The sequence below is a fragment of the Tachypleus tridentatus genome, unplaced genomic scaffold (genome assembly GCF_004210375.1).
Source record: "Tachypleus tridentatus isolate NWPU-2018 unplaced genomic scaffold, ASM421037v1 Hic_cluster_2, whole genome shotgun sequence".
Taxonomy (NCBI): domain Eukaryota; kingdom Metazoa; phylum Arthropoda; class Merostomata; order Xiphosura; family Limulidae; genus Tachypleus; species Tachypleus tridentatus.
The window spans coordinates 49370143-49386595 of NW_027467782.1; the positions used below are offsets into that span (position 1 = coordinate 49370143).

Genomic DNA, 16453 nt, shown 5'->3' on the forward strand with positions numbered 1-16453 from the left:
TTAATTTAGCAGCGTAAGACTAGAGGGAAGGCAGCTAGTCATCACAACCCACCGCCAACTCTTGGGCTACTTTTTTATCAACGAATAGTAGGATTGATGGTCACATTATAATGTCCCCACAGCTGAGAGAGGAGAGCATGTTTGATGTGACGGGGATTCGAACCCGCGACCCTCACATTACAAGTCAAGTGCTTTAGCAACCTGGCCATGCCGGTCCCTAGATATGAAGCGAGGGAAGTAACCCCTAGTGTTTTTTAAACGTTATATTAACAACCTGTATATGCAACTTTTAAGAATTGAATAATTTATAATAATTTAAAGTATACTCTTCAAAAAAAGAAACGCAAAAGGGATATTTTTGTTATTTTAAAGAGAAATATATGTAATAACGTTTCAAGCTCAGAGTATGTGATGTTACACGTGTTAAGGCACTGATTGTCAGACCAAAATGACAATAAAAGTTGTGCACTTTGAAAACGGAGCAAACATCGGATTTTTCGCCAAAACGCATGCGTGTCCAATAAATTTGTTTGAGAGATCTGCATGTTCTGCAAGTGCAACATGTGCAAAATCCCTATAAAAGTTACAGGTTCTCGGTTTCCATAGCTCAGTGTTAAGCCACCGACACGCAATACAGTTACGCCAAAACTGACTGAAGCACAATGCAACAACGTTATTGGTCGCTTGGAAGAAGGCGAATCTCAATCAGATGTTGCCAGAGCTGTGAACGTCCACCCAAGCACCATCACAAGGCTATGGAATCGTCACCAACAACATGGATCAACTCGTGACCGTCCACGATCTGGCAGACCTCGTGTAACCACGCCCGCACAAGATCGCTACATCCGGTTACGTCACCTTCGGGATAGGACCACCACTGCGACGTCTACTGCCTCAACCATACCAGGGCTGCGTAGGATTTCCGATCAGACCGTACGCAACCGTCTACGAGATTCTTAGGCCCCATGTGCAACCCATCATGGTGAACGTCAACGACGTTTTTCAACATGACAACGCCCGTCCTCACACAGCCCGACTCACCACTGTCTTCTTGAGACACCACAACATCAACGTTCTTCCCTGGCCCTCCAGATCACCAGATTTAAACCCCATCGAACATCTTTGGGACGAGTTGGACCGACGTCTGCGACGGCGACAACCTCAACAGCAGACTCTACCTCAGCTTGCAGCAGCTTTGCAGGCTGAGTGGACAGCCATTCCACAGGATATGATTCGTCATCTCATCGATTCCATGGGCAGTAGATGCCAAGCAGTTATTGATGCTCACGGGGGGCATACTCGTTATTGACGTTGAGTGACGTTAAACTTCAACTAGTGAGCGTGGACTTCGCCTTTGCAGACTTTGGATGTTCAGCAGTGAATGTGCAAAGTTTCACACATGTCATACAGAACTACCCGGAATAAACTTGTTAACAATATGTCTCAAATTTTGCCTTTTGCTTTTCTTTTTTTGAAGAGTATATATACAATCTTAAGTAACATCTATCTATCGTGTTTAGAATTCAGCCCACTATTTTTGTAGTAATGTCCTCCCCATAATAATAATTGTATACTATGTGAATCGATTTTGTTCAGAGTTTATGGGCCCGCCATGGCCAAGCGTGTTAAGTCGTACGACTCGTAATCTGAGGGTCGCTGGTTCGCATCCCGGTCACGCCAAACATGCTCGCCCTTTCAGCCGTGTGGGCGTTATAATGTGACGGCCAGTCCCACAATTCGTTGGTAAAAGAGTAGCCCAAGAATTGGCGGTGGGTGGTGATGAATAGCTGCCTTTCCTCTAGTCTTACACTGCTAAATTAAGGACGGCTAGCACAGATAGCCCTCGAGTAGCTTTGTGCGAAATTTAAAAACAAAACAAACAAACAAACAATTCACAGTTTATGACGTAAAAACATGTTACAGTAAATGGCCCTCATTCTTACAACAAAAGTTGTGTTTAGATTAACGCAGCAGGCCAGTCGCTTCAAATATTTACACATACGCTGTTGTTTATTCAGCCACGATTCTAGTTTCGTGCCGACAGAGAAACGTAAACACACATAAAACGGGATTAGAAGAAAAACAAAACCCACACCAATCAAGAATTCCTGATGTGAGTGCTTTCCTTTCAGAAAATGTGCTTAAATTTACTGATACATACCGTTAGTTAACAGGTCAAACTGAATCATGTGGGGTTGTGAACTGAGATACGGGTGGGCCAAACCTATCCCACTGTTCCTGCTGTGAGGAATTCATTCAGCATAAGAAGATATACTATTGTGTTCTCGGTAATCTAAATACACATTTCGATTTCTGTTCGATCGATTACTCTGCAAAATGTCACGAAAGATATTTAAAAAGAACCTAAACTAAACCACAAACAAACTATATCGTTAAATCGTACGTTTATAATTACTATATTACTTATAACCGTAAAAAACTGTAAACGTAACCAATAATCATTTTTTATCTTCTACCCTTGAAATATTTACTGAGTCGCCACCAGGGGCTTTATTAACAAAGAACTGTAGCAGTGGCCAATAATTACGTTAACTTTATAACCTGGTGATATTTACTGAGTCGCCACCAGGAACTTTGTTAGTAAATAACTGTAGAAGTGACCAATAATTACGTTAATCATATAACCTGGTGATATTTACTGAGTCGCCACCAGGGGCTTTGTTAGTAAATAACTGTAGAAGTGACCAATAATTACTTATTGTTAACGTAGTTACCTCCACCTGATAACTAACTTATACATTTCTCGTTGGTCAACAGTTACCAAGGTGTAGCGTGCGACAAGAAAGTGATTTGAATTTGCAACTCGAAATTTTAACCAATTTAATCAGAATAGCGAAACTGTACTTATCAAATTAAGATCTAATGTTATTAATCAGAATAGCGAAACTGTACTTATCAAATTAAGATCTGTTGTTATTAATCAGAACAGCTAAACTGTACTTATCAAATTAAGATCTAGTTATTAATCAGAATAGCTAAACTGTACTTATCAAATTAAGATCTGTTGTTATTAATCAGAACAGCTAAACTGTACTTATCAAATTAAGATCTAATGTTATTAATCAGAATAGCTAAACTGTACTTATCAAATTAAGATCTAATGTTATTAATCAGAATAGCGAAACTGTACTTATCAAATTAAGATCTGTTGTTATTAATCAGAACAGCTAAACTGTACTTATCAAATTAAGATCTAATGTTATTAATCAGAATAGCTAAACTGTACTTATCAAATTAAGATCTAATGTTATTAATCAGAATAGCGAAACTGTACTTATCAAATTAAGATCTGTTGTTATTAATCAGAACAGCTAAACTGTACTTATCAAATTAAGATGTAATGTTATTAATCAGAATAGCTAAACTGTACTTATCAAATTAAGATCTAATGTTATTAATCAGAATAGCGAAACTGTACTTATCAAATTAAGATCTGTTGTTATTAATCAGAACAGCTAAACTGTACTTATCAAATTAAGATCTAATGTTATTAATCAGAATAGCTAAACTGTACTTATCAAATTAAGATCTAATGTTATTAATCAGAATAGCGAAACTGTACTTATCAAATTAAGATCTGTTGTTATTAATCAGAACAGCTAAACTGTACTTATCAAATTAAGATCTAATGTTATTAATCAGAATAGCTAAACTGTACTTATCAAATTAAGATCTGTTGTTATTAATCAGAACAGCTAAACTGTACTTATCAAATTAAGATCTAATGTTATTAATCAGAATAGCTAAACTGTACTTATCAAATTAAGATCTAATGTTATTAATCAGAATAGCGAAACTGTACTTATCAAATTAAGATCTGTTGTTATTAATCAGAACAGCTAAACTGTACTTATCAAATTAAGATCTAATGTTATTAATCAGAATAGCGAAACTGTACTTATCAAATTAAGATCTAATGTTATTAATCAGAACAGCTAAACTGTACTTATCAAATTAAGATCTGATGTTATTAATCAGAATAGCGAAACTTTACTTATCAAATTAAGATCTGATGTTATTAATCAGAATAGCGAAACTGTACTTATCAAATTAAGATCTAATGTTATTAATCAGAATAGCGAAACTGTACTTATCAAATTAAGATCTGTTGTTATTAATCAGAACAGCTAAACTGTACTTATCAAATTAAGATCTAATGTTATTAATCAGAATAGCGAAACTGTACTTATCAAATTAAGATCTGATGTTATTAATCAGAATAGCGAAACTGTACTTATCAAATTAAGATCTGATGTTATTAATCAGAATAGCTAAACTGTACTTATCAAATTAAGATCTAATGTTATTAATCAGAATAGCGAAACTGCACTTATCAAATTAAGATCTAATGTTATTAATCAGAATAGCAAAACTGCACTTATCAAATTAAGATCTGTTGTTATTAATCAGAATAGCAAAACTGTACTTATCAAATTAAGATCTAATGTTATTAATCAGAATAGCAAAACTGCACTTATCAAATTAAGATCTGTTGTTATTAATCAGAATAGCAAAACTGTACTTATCAAATTAAGATCTAATGTTATTAATCAGAACAGCTAAACTGTACTTATCAAATTAAGATCTGAAGTTATTAATCAGAACAGCTAAACTGTACTTATCAAATTAAGATCTAATGTTATTAATCAGAATAGCTAAACTGTACTTATCAAATTAAGATCTGTTGTTATTAATCAGAACAGCTAAACTGTACTTATCAAATTAAGATCTAATGTTATCAATCAGAATAGCTAAACTGTACTTATCAAATTAAGATCTAATGTTATTAATCAGAATAGCGAAACTGTACTTATCAAATTAAGATCTGTTGTTATTAATCAGAACAGCTAAACTGTACTTATCAAATTAAGATCTAATGTTATTAATCAGAATAGCTAAACTGTACTTATCAAATTAAGATCTGTTGTTATTAATCAGAAGAGCTAAACTGTACTTATCAAATTAAGATCTAATGTTATTAATCAGAATAGCTAAACTGTACTTATCAAATTAAGATCTAATGTTATTAATCAGAATAGATAAACTGTACTTATCAAATTAAGATATGATGTTAGTAATCAAAATAGCTAAACTGCACTTATCAAATTCAGATCTAATGTTATTAATCAGAATAGCAAAACTGCACTTATCAAATTAAGATCTGTTGTTATTAATCAGAATAGCAAAACTGTACTTATCAAATTAAGATCTAATGTTATTAATCAGAATAGCTAAACTGTACTTATCAAATTAAGATCTAATGTTATTAATCAGAATAGCGAAACTGTACTTATCAAATTAAGATCTAATGTTATTAATCAGAATAGCTAAACTGTACTTATCAAATTAAGATCTGTTGTTATTAATCAGAATAGATAAACTGTACTTATCAAATTAAGATCTAATGTTATTAATCAGAACAGCTAAACTGTACTTATCAAATTAAGATCTAATGTTATTAATCAGAATAGCTAAACTGTACTTATCAAATTAAGATCTAATGTTATTAATCAGAATAGCGAAACTGTACTTATCAAATTAAGATCTGTTGTTATTAATCAGAACAGCTAAACTGTACTTATCAAATTAAGATCTAATGTTATTAATCAGAATAGCGAAACTGTACTTATCAAATTAAGATCTGATGTTATTAATCAGAATAGCGAAACTGTACTTATCAAATTAAGATCTGATGTTATTAATCAGAATAGCTAAACTGTACTTATCAAATTAAGATCTAATGTTATTAATCAGAATAGCGAAACTGCACTTATCAAATTAAGATCTAATGTTATTAATCAGAATAGCAAAACTGCACTTATCAAATTAAGATCTGTTGTTATTAATCAGAATAGCAAAACTGTACTTATCAAATTAAGATCTAATGTTATTAATCAGAACAGCTAAACTGTACTTATCAAATTAAGATCTGATGTTATTAATCAGAATAGCGAAACTGTACTTATCAAATTAAGATCTGATGTTATTAATCAGAACAGCTAAACTGTACTTATCAAATTAAGATCTGATGTTATTAATCAGAATAGATAAACTGTACTTATCAAATTAAGATCTAATGTTATTAATCAGAATAGCGAAACTGCACTTATCAAATTAAGATCTAATGTTATTAATCAGAATAGCAAAACTGTACTTATCAAATTAAGATCTAATGTTATTAATCAGAACAGCTAAACTGTACTTATCAAATTAAGATCTAATGTTATTAATCAGAATAGCAAAACTGCACTTATCAAATTAAGATCTGTTGTTATTAATCAGAATAGCAAAACTGTACTTATCAAATTAAGATCTAATGTTATTAATCAGAATAGCTAAACTGTACTTATCAAATTAAGATCTAATGTTATTAATCAAAACAGCTAAACTGTACTTATCAAATTAAGATCTGATGTTATTAATCAGAACAGCTAAACTGTACTTATCAAATTAAGATCTGATGTTATTAATCAGAATAGCGAAACTGTACTTATCAAATTAAGATCTAATGTTATTAATCAGAATAGATAAACTGTACTTATCAAATTAAGATATGATGTTATTAATCAGAATAGCTAAACTGCACTTATCAAATTAAGATCTAATGTTATTAATCAGAATAGCAAAACTGCACTTATCAAATTAAGATCTGTTGTTATTAATCAGAATAGCAAAACTGTACTTATCAAATTAAGATCTAATGTTATTAATCAGAATAGCTAAACTGTACTTATCAAATTAAGATCTAATGTTATTAATCAGAATAGCGAAACTGTACTTATCAAATTAAGATCTAATGTTATTAATCAGAATAGCTAAACTGTACTTATCAAATTAAGATCTGTTGTTATTAATCAGAATAGCTAAACTGTACTTATCAAATTAAGATCTGTTGTTATTAATCAGAACAGCAAAACTGCACTTATCAAATTAAGATCTAATGTTATTAATCAGAATAGCAAAACTGTACTTATCAAATTAAAATCTGTTGTTATTAATCAGAAAAGCTAAACTGTACTTATCAAATTAAGATCTAATGTTATTAATCAGAATAGCTAAACTGTACTTATCAAATTAAGATCTAATGTTATTTCTCGCTATCATGTTGTTCATTTTTACGTTTTAGTTATTTATTTGGTTCAGAGAAAATAAACATTCGGCTATTTGCTGTGCCCACCGCGAGGTATAGAACCACAGATTTTATCGTTGTAAGTTCGTAACTTACCGCTTTGCCACCAGGGGGACCGTTTTAGCAAACCTTCAAAAACTCTTGAAGGATAAGGACGGAATATATTAATGGTAATAAGTTATCCTTAACTCACGCATTATTTTATATATACCCACACTAGCTGAAGTATTCGTTCAATGCATGCGCAAGGCTTAAAGACCTTAAGGATGACGTACGTAGGCCATACCCAGATTCGACTTCCATATATCACTCTTCAGGGGGCCCTAAAAGCATATGCCAGGTTCGATGTCAGCCTGTTCAGTAGTTCTACCAGGAACTTGGAAGTGAATGTATAACAATAAGAAATAAAGAACCTCGACAAATGGGATCGAAAGGAACTCGAATCTCAGTGTTGACACACTCTTACAACGAATACAAAGCCATTCCTAGATACCATTAAGCTGTTACTTACTCTAATGAAATTGCTAACTGGCTATCTCAAGTCCTTTATTCACAAAAGTGACACCATGTTTTTGATTGACCAATGGAATTAGGAAAGGGTTTTAGAACACCGTTGTAACAATCGGCTAAAGACACTTTATGAACAAACCACAATGAAAACATAGAAATTCCAGAAAGAGACTTGTCAAGTGTTTTCTCTAATAAGTGTAAAAACAGCCATCTGTTCTCATTAGAGGTCACTGAATGTTACAATGATTGTGAAACAACTTGTTCAAACGGCTTCTCTTGAAATGACATGGACACAAAAACACAAGCGAAACTGGAAGTGTTTAATCACTATGAACAAAGGATATTCTCCAATCTTCCTAAAGTTCACCTGTCTGAACTGGTAGATAAATAGAGAAATATCACATCGTAAGCCTAGCTTTATTATATATCTAAAACTGAGTTATTTATCTATAAACACTGCAGTGAAGTGTTAACGTTATTAAATCTCGAGAACCCGATCATCGCAGCTAATATGATCCTCATACGACTTTACTACACAAGTACAATTAACTAGATGTCTGTTCTAATTAAAGATTATTATAGACGTTGTGTTCAGGGTAATAATGTTAGTGACAGCTAGCCTCTGGAAGCCTGAAGCTTATCAAGCGTTGCCATGGTGATGATGTTTGTGTCACCTGGTCTCTAGGAACCAGGAGTTCATCAAGAGTTGCTATGGTGATGATGATAGTGATAGCTGGTCTCTATGAACCAGGAGTTCATAAAGAGTTGCCATGGTGATAATGATAGTGATAGCTGGTCTCTAGGAACCAGGAGTTCATCAAGAGTTGCCATGGTGATGATGATAGTGATAGCTGGTCTCTAGGAACCAGGTGTTCATCAAGAGTTGCCATGGTGATGATGATAGTGATAGCTGGTCTCTAGGAACCAGGAGTTCATCAAGAGTTGCCATGGTGATGATGATAGTGATAGCTGGTCTCTAGGAACCAGGAGTTCATCAAGAGTTGCCATGGTGATGATGATAGTGATAGCTGGTCTCTAGGAACCAGGAGTTCATCAAGAGTTGCCATGGTGATGATGATAGTGATAGCTGGTCTCTAGGAACCAGGAGTTCATCAAGAGTTGCCATGGTGATGATGATAGTGATAGCTGGTCTCTAGGAACCAGGAGTTCATCAAGAGTTGCTATGGTGATGATGATAGTGAGAGCTGGTCTCTAGAAACCAGGAGTTCATCAAGAGTTGCCATGGTGATGATGATAGTGATAGCTGGTCTCTAGTAACCAGGAGTTCATCAAGAGTTGCCATGGTGATGATGAGACTGATAGCTGGTCTCTAGGAACCAGGAGTTCATCAAGAGTTGCCATGGTGATGATGATAGTGATAGCTGGTCTCTAGGAACCAGGAGTTCATCAAGAGTTGCCATGGTGATGATGATAGTGATAGCTGGTCTCTAGGAACCAGGAGTTCATCAAGAGTTGCCATGGTGATGATGATAGTGATAGCTGGTCTCTAGGAACCAGGAGTTCATCAAGAGTTGCCATGGTGATGATGATAGTGATAGCTGGTCTCTAGGAACCAGGAGTTCATCAAGAGTTGCCATGGTGATGATGATAGTGATAGCTGGTCTCTAGGAACCAGGAGTTCATCAAGAGTTGCCATGGTGATGATGATAGTGATAGCTGGTCTCGAGGAACCAGGAGTTCATCAAGAGTTGCCATGGTGATGATGATAGGGATAGCTGGTTTCTAGGAACCAGGAGTTCATCAAGAGTTGCCATGGTGATGATGATAGTGATAGCTGGTCTCTAGGAACCACGAGTTCATCAAGAGTTGCTATGGTGATGATGTTTGTGTTACCTGGTCTCTAGGAACCAGGAGCTCATCAAGAGTTGCTATGGTGATGATGAGACTGATAGCTGGTCTCTAGGAACCAGGAGTTCATCAAGAGTTGCCATGGTGATGATGATAGTGATAGCTCGTCTCTAGGGATCTAGAGTTCACCAAAAGTAGCCATTGTGATAATTTTAGTGAGAGTAGGTTTCTTAAGAACATGGATATAACTACTTCCTTTAGTGTAAAGTTACATAATGCAAGATCTCCAATATGTCCTTCGCGGGAATCGAGCCCAAAATTCTAGTGTTTCAAACCACCAAGCTCAGTTCTCAGCCAGCAAGAGACAGAGACCATAAAGCGATAACATTACTAGCCTTAGATGTCTGAAGTCACAAAGTGTGAAGCCAATTAGAAGATGACTTCAACTGGTAGTCCGTTGATAGTTGTAATTCACATAATTTCACCACGAGCCTAGAGTCTTGCACCAGTTAAACGTCACATCATTGTGTAATATTTCTCAGTTTAATTTCAATAATTTTAGTACACTATGTTTTGCGCTGTATTATAACTTGTAGAAAATTCTGGATTGTTTTAATGATTATAATGATTTAGTTATTATTTACTTATAAATCTTCACTTCAGTGTATATTCATTATCATGTTATTTGTCTGCAATCACAGTACCAACTGTGGATTCGATATTGTTTGTTTACCATCACAGTACCAGTTGTAGATTTGATATTGTTTGTTTACCATCACAGTACCAGTTGTAGATTTGTTACTGTTTGTTTACCATCACAGTATCAGTTGTAGATTTGATATTGTTTGTTTACCATCACAGTATCAGTTGTAGATTTGATACTGTTTGTTTACCATCACAGTACCAGTTGTGGATTTGATACTGTTTGTTTACCATCACAGTACCAGTTGTAGATTTGATATTGTTTGTTTACCATCACAGTATCAGTTGTGGATTTGATATTGTTTGTTTACCATCACAGTATCAGTTGTAGATTTGATATTGTTTGTTTACCATCACAGTACCAGTTGTAGATTTGATATTGTTTGTTTACCATCACAGTATCAGTTGTAGATTTGATATTGTTTGTTTACCATCACAGTACCAGTTGTAGATTTGATACTGTTTGTTTACCATCACAGTACCAGTTGTGGATTTGATATTGTTAGTTTACCATCACAGTATCAGTTGTGGATTTGATATTGTTAGTTTACCATCACAGTACCAGTTGTGGATTTGATATTGTTTGTTTACCATCACAGTACCAGTTGTAGATTTGATACTGTTTGTTTACCATCACAGTACCAGTTGTAGATTTGATATTGTTTGTTTACTATCACAGTACCAGTTGTGGATTTGATATTGTTTGTTTACCATCACAGTATCAGTTGTAGATTTGATATTGTTTGTTTACCATCACAGTATCAGTTGTGGATTTGATATTGTTAGTTTACCATCACAGTATCAGTTGTGGATTTGATATTGTTAGTTTACCATCACAGTACCAGTTGTGGATTTGATATTGTTTGTTTACCATCACAGTACCAGTTGTAGATTTGATACTGTTTGTTTACCATCACAGTACCAGTTGTGGATTTGATATTGTTTGTTTACCATCACGGTATCAGTTGTAGATTTGATATTGTTTGTTTACCATCACAGTACCAGTTGTAGATTTGATATTGTTTGTTTACCATCACAGTATCAGTTGTAGATTTGATATTGTTTGTTTACCATCACAGTATCAGTTGTGGATTTGATATTGTTTGTTTACCATCACAATATCAGTTGTGGATTTGATATTGTTTGCTTACCATCACAGTATCAGTTGTAGATTTGATACTGTTTGTTTACCATCACAGTATCAGTTGTGGATGTGATATTGTTTGTTTACCATCACAGTATCAGTTGTAGATTTGATACTGTTTGTTTACCATCACAGTATCAGTTGTGGATGTGATACTGTTTGTTTACCATCACAGTATCAGTTGTAGATTTGATAGTGTTTGTTTACCATCACAGTATCAGTTGTAGATTTGATATTGTTTGTTTACCATCACAGTATCAGTTGTAGATTTGATATTGTTTGTTTACCATCACAGTATCAGTTGTAGATTTGATATTGTTTGTTTACCATCACAGTACCAGTTGTAGATTTGATATTGTTTGTTTACCATCACAGTATCAGTTGTAGATTTGATATTGTTTGTTTACCATCACAGTACCAGTTGTGGATTTGATATTGTTTGTTTACCATCACAGTATCAGTTGTAGATTTGATATTGTTTGCTTACCATCACAGTTCCAGTTGTAGATTTGATATTGTTTGTTTACCATCCCAGTACCAGTTGTAGATTTGATACTGTTTGTTTAACATCACAGTACCAGTTGTAGATTTGATACTGTTTGTTTACCATCACAGTATCAGTTGTGGATTTGATATTGTTTGTTTACCATCACAGTACCAGTTGTAGATTTGATACTGTTTGTTTACCATCACAGTATCAGTTGTAGATTTGATAGTGTTTGTTTACCATCACAGTATCAGTTGTGGATTTGATATTGTTTGTTTACCATCACAGTATCAGTTGTAGATTTGATACTGTTTGTTTACCAGTTGTAGATTTGATATACCATCACACAGTATCAGTTGTGGATGTGATATTGTTTGTTTACCATCACAGTACCAGTTGTAGATTTGATACTGTTTGTTTACCATCACAGTATCAGTTGTAGATTTGATACTGTTTGTTTACCATCACAGTATCAGTTGTGGATTTGATATTGTTTGTTTACCATCACAGTATCAGTTGTAGATTTGATACTGTTTGTTTACCATCACAGTATCAGTTGTGGATGTGATATTGTTTGTTTACCATCACAGTATCAGTTGTAGATTTGATACTGTTTGCTTACCATCACAGTATCAGTTGTAGATTTGATACTGTTTGTTTACCATCACAGTATCAGTTGTGGATTTGATATTGTTTGTTTACCATCACAGTATCAGTTGTAGATTTGATACTGTTTGTTTACCATCACAGTATCAGTTGTGGATGTGATATTGTTTGTTTACCATCACAGTATCAGTTGTAGATTTGATACTGTTTGTTTACCATCACAGTACCAGTTGTAGATTTGATATTGTTTGTTTACCATCACAGTACCAGTTGTAGATTTGATATTGTTTGTTTACCATCACAGTATCAGTTGTAGATTTGATATTGTTTGTTTACCATCACAGTATCAGTTGTGGATTTGATACTGTTTGTTTACCATCACAGTATCAGTTGTAGATTTGATATTGTTTGTTTACCATCACAGTATCAGTTGTAGATTTGATATTGTTTGTTTACCATCACAGTATCAGTTGTAGATTTGATATTGTTTGTTTACCATCACAGTATCAGTTGTAGATTTGATATTGTTTGTTTACCATCACAGTATCAGTTGTAGATTTGATATCAGTTGTGTTTGTTTGTTTACCATCACAGTATCAGTTGTAGATTTGATATTGTTTGTTTACCATCACAGTATCAGTTGTAGATTTGATATTGTTTGTTTACCATCACAGTATCAGTTGTAGATTTGATACTGTTTGTTTACCATCACAGTATCAGTTGTGGATTTGATATTGTTTGTTTACCATCACAGTATCAGTTGTGGATTTGATATTGTTTGTTTACCATCACAGTATCAGTTGTAGATTTGATACTGTTTGTTTACCATCACAGTATCAGTTGTAGATTTGATATTGTTTGTTTACCATCACAGTATCAGTTGTAGATTTGATACTGTTTGTTTACCATCACAGTATCAGTTGTGGATTTGATACTGTTTGTTTACCATCACAGTACCAGTTGTAGATTTGATACTGTTTGTTTACCATCACAGTACCAGTTGTAGATTTGATACTGTTTGTTTACCATCACAGTACCAGTTGTAGATTTGTTACTGTTTGTTTACCATCACAGTATCAGTTGTGGATTTGATATTGTTTGTTTACCATCACAGTATCAGTTGTAGATTTGATAGTGTTTGTTTACCATCACAGTATCAGTTGTAGATTTGATATTGTTTGTTTACCATCACAGTACCAGTTGTAGATTTGATACTGTTTGTTTACCATCACAGTACCAGTTGTAGATTTGTTACTGTTTGTTTACCATCACAGTATCAGTTGTGGATTTGATACTGTTTGTTTACCATCACAGTATCAGTTGTAGATTTGATATTGTTTGTTTACCATCACAGTATCAGTTGTAGATTTGATATTGTTTGTTTACCATCACAGTATCAGTTGTGGATTTGATACTGTTTGTTTACCATCACAGTATCAGTTGTGGATTTGATACTGTTTGTTTACCATCACAGTATCAGTTGTAGATTTGATATTGTTTGTTTACCATCACAGTATCAGTTGTGGATTTGATACTGTTTGTTTACCATCACAGTATCAGTTGTGGATTTGATACTGTTTGTTTACCATCACAGTATCAGTTGTAGATTTGATATTGTTTGTTTACCATCACAGTACCAGTTGTAGATTTGATACTGTTTGTTTACCATCACAGTACCAGTTGTAGATTTGTTACTGTTTGTTTACCATCACAGTACCAGTTGTAGATTTGATATTGTTTGTTTACCATCACAGTATCAGTTGTAGATTTGATATTGTTTGTTTACCATCACAGTATCAGTTGTGGATTTGATACTGTTTGTTTACCATCACAGTACCAGTTGTGGATTTGATATTGTTTGTTTACCATCACAGTATCAGTTGTGGATTTGATATTGTTTGTTTACCATCACAGTATCAGTTGTAGATTTGATACTGTTTGTTTACCATCACAGTACCAGTTGTAGATTTGATATTGTTTGTTTACCATCACAGTATCAGTTGTAGATTTGATACTGTTTGTTTACCATCACAGTATCAGTTGTGGATTTGATACTGTTTGTTTACCATCACAGTATCAGTTGTGGATTTGATATTGTTTGTTTACCATCACAGTATCAGTTGTGGATTTGATATTGTTTGTTTACCATCACAGTATCAGTTGTGGATTTGATATTGTTTGTTTACCATCACAGTATCAGTTGTAGATTTGATACTGTTTGTTTACCATCACAGTACCAGTTGTAGATTTGATATTGTTTGTTTACCATCACAGTATCAGTTGTAGATTTGATACTGTTTGTTTACCATCACAGTATCAGTTGTGGATTTGATATTGTTTGTTTACCATCACAATATCAGTTGTGGATTTGATATTGTTTGCTTACCATCACAGTAGCAGTTGTAGATTTGATACTGTTTGTTTACCATCACAGTACCAGTTGTAGATTTGATATTGTTTGTTTACCATCACAGTATCAGTTGTAGATTTGATATTGTTGGTTTACCATCACAGTATCAGTTGTAGATTTGATATTGTTTGTTTACCATCACGGTACCAGTTGTGGATTTGATATTGTTTGTTTACCATCACAGTATCAGTTGTAGATTTGATATTGTTTGTTTACCATCACAGTACCAGTTGTAGATTTGATATTGTTTGTTTACCATCACAGTACCAGTTGTAGATTTGATACTGTTTGTTTACCATCACAGTATCAGTTGTAGATTTGATATTGTTTGTTTACCATCACAGTATCAGTTGTAGATTTGATACTGTTTGTTTACCATCACAGTATCAGTTGTAGATTTGATATTGTTTGTTTACCATCACAGTACCAGTTGTAGATTTGATATTGTTTGTTTACCATCACAGTATCAGTTGTAGATTTGATACTGTTTGTTTACCATCACAGTATCAGTTGTAGATTTGTTATTGTTTGTTTACCATCACAGTACCAGTTGTAGATTTGTTACTGTTTGTTTACCATCACAGTAACAGTTGTAGATTTGTTACTGTTTGTTTACCATCACAGTATCAGTTGTGGATTTGATATTGTTTGTTTACCATCACGGTATCAGTTGTGGATTTGATAGTGTTTGTTTAACATCACAGTACCAGTTGTAGATTTGATACTGTTTGTTTACCATCACAGTACCAGTTGTAGATTTGATATTGTTTGTTTACCATCACAGTACCAGTTGTAGATTTGATATTGTTTGTTTACCATCACAGTACCAGTTGTAGATTTGATATTGTTTGTTTACCATCACAGTACCAGTTGTAGATTTGATACTGTTTGTTTACCATCACAGTACCAGTTGTAGATTTGATATTGTTTGTTTACCATCACAGTACCAGTTGTAGATTTGATACTGTTTGTTTACCATCACAGTATCAGTTGTAGATTTGATATTGTTTGTTTACCATCACAGTATCAGTTGTAGATTTGATATTGTTTGTTTACCATCACAGTACCAGTTGTGGATTTGATATTGTTTGTTTACCATCACAGTATCAGTTGTGGATTTGATATTGTTTGTTTACCATCACAGTACCAGTTGTAGATTTGTTACTGTTTGTTTACCATCACAGTATCAGTTGTGGATTTGATACTGTTTGTTTACCATCACAGTATCAGTTGTAGATTTGATATTGTTTGTTTACCATCACAGTACCAGTTGTAGATTTGTTACTGTTTGTTTACCATCACAGTATCAGTTGTGGATTTGATATTGTTTGTTTACCATCACAGTATCAGTTGTGGATTTGATATTGTTTGTTTACCATCACAGTACCAGTTGTAGATTTGTTACTGTTTGTTTACCATCACAGTATCAGTTGTGGATTTGATATTGTTTGTTTACCATCACAGTACCAGTTGTAGATTTGTTACTGTTTGTTTACCATCACAGTACCAGTTGTAGATTTGATATTGTTTGTTTACCATCACAGTACCAGTTGTAGATTTGTTACTGTTTGTTTACCATCACAGTATCAGTTGTAGATTTGTTACTGTTTGTTTACCATCACAGTATCAGTTGTG

The 16453-nt window shown here is 33.8% G+C and overlaps 1 protein-coding gene across 2 annotated transcripts in view; it reads left to right on the forward strand.

The window, feature by feature from the left end:
* LOC143242200 (E3 SUMO-protein ligase PIAS1-like) overlaps positions 1–16453 on the forward strand; it is a 571445-nt gene that overhangs the window by 173279 nt on the left and 381713 nt on the right. The window lies entirely within an intron of this gene.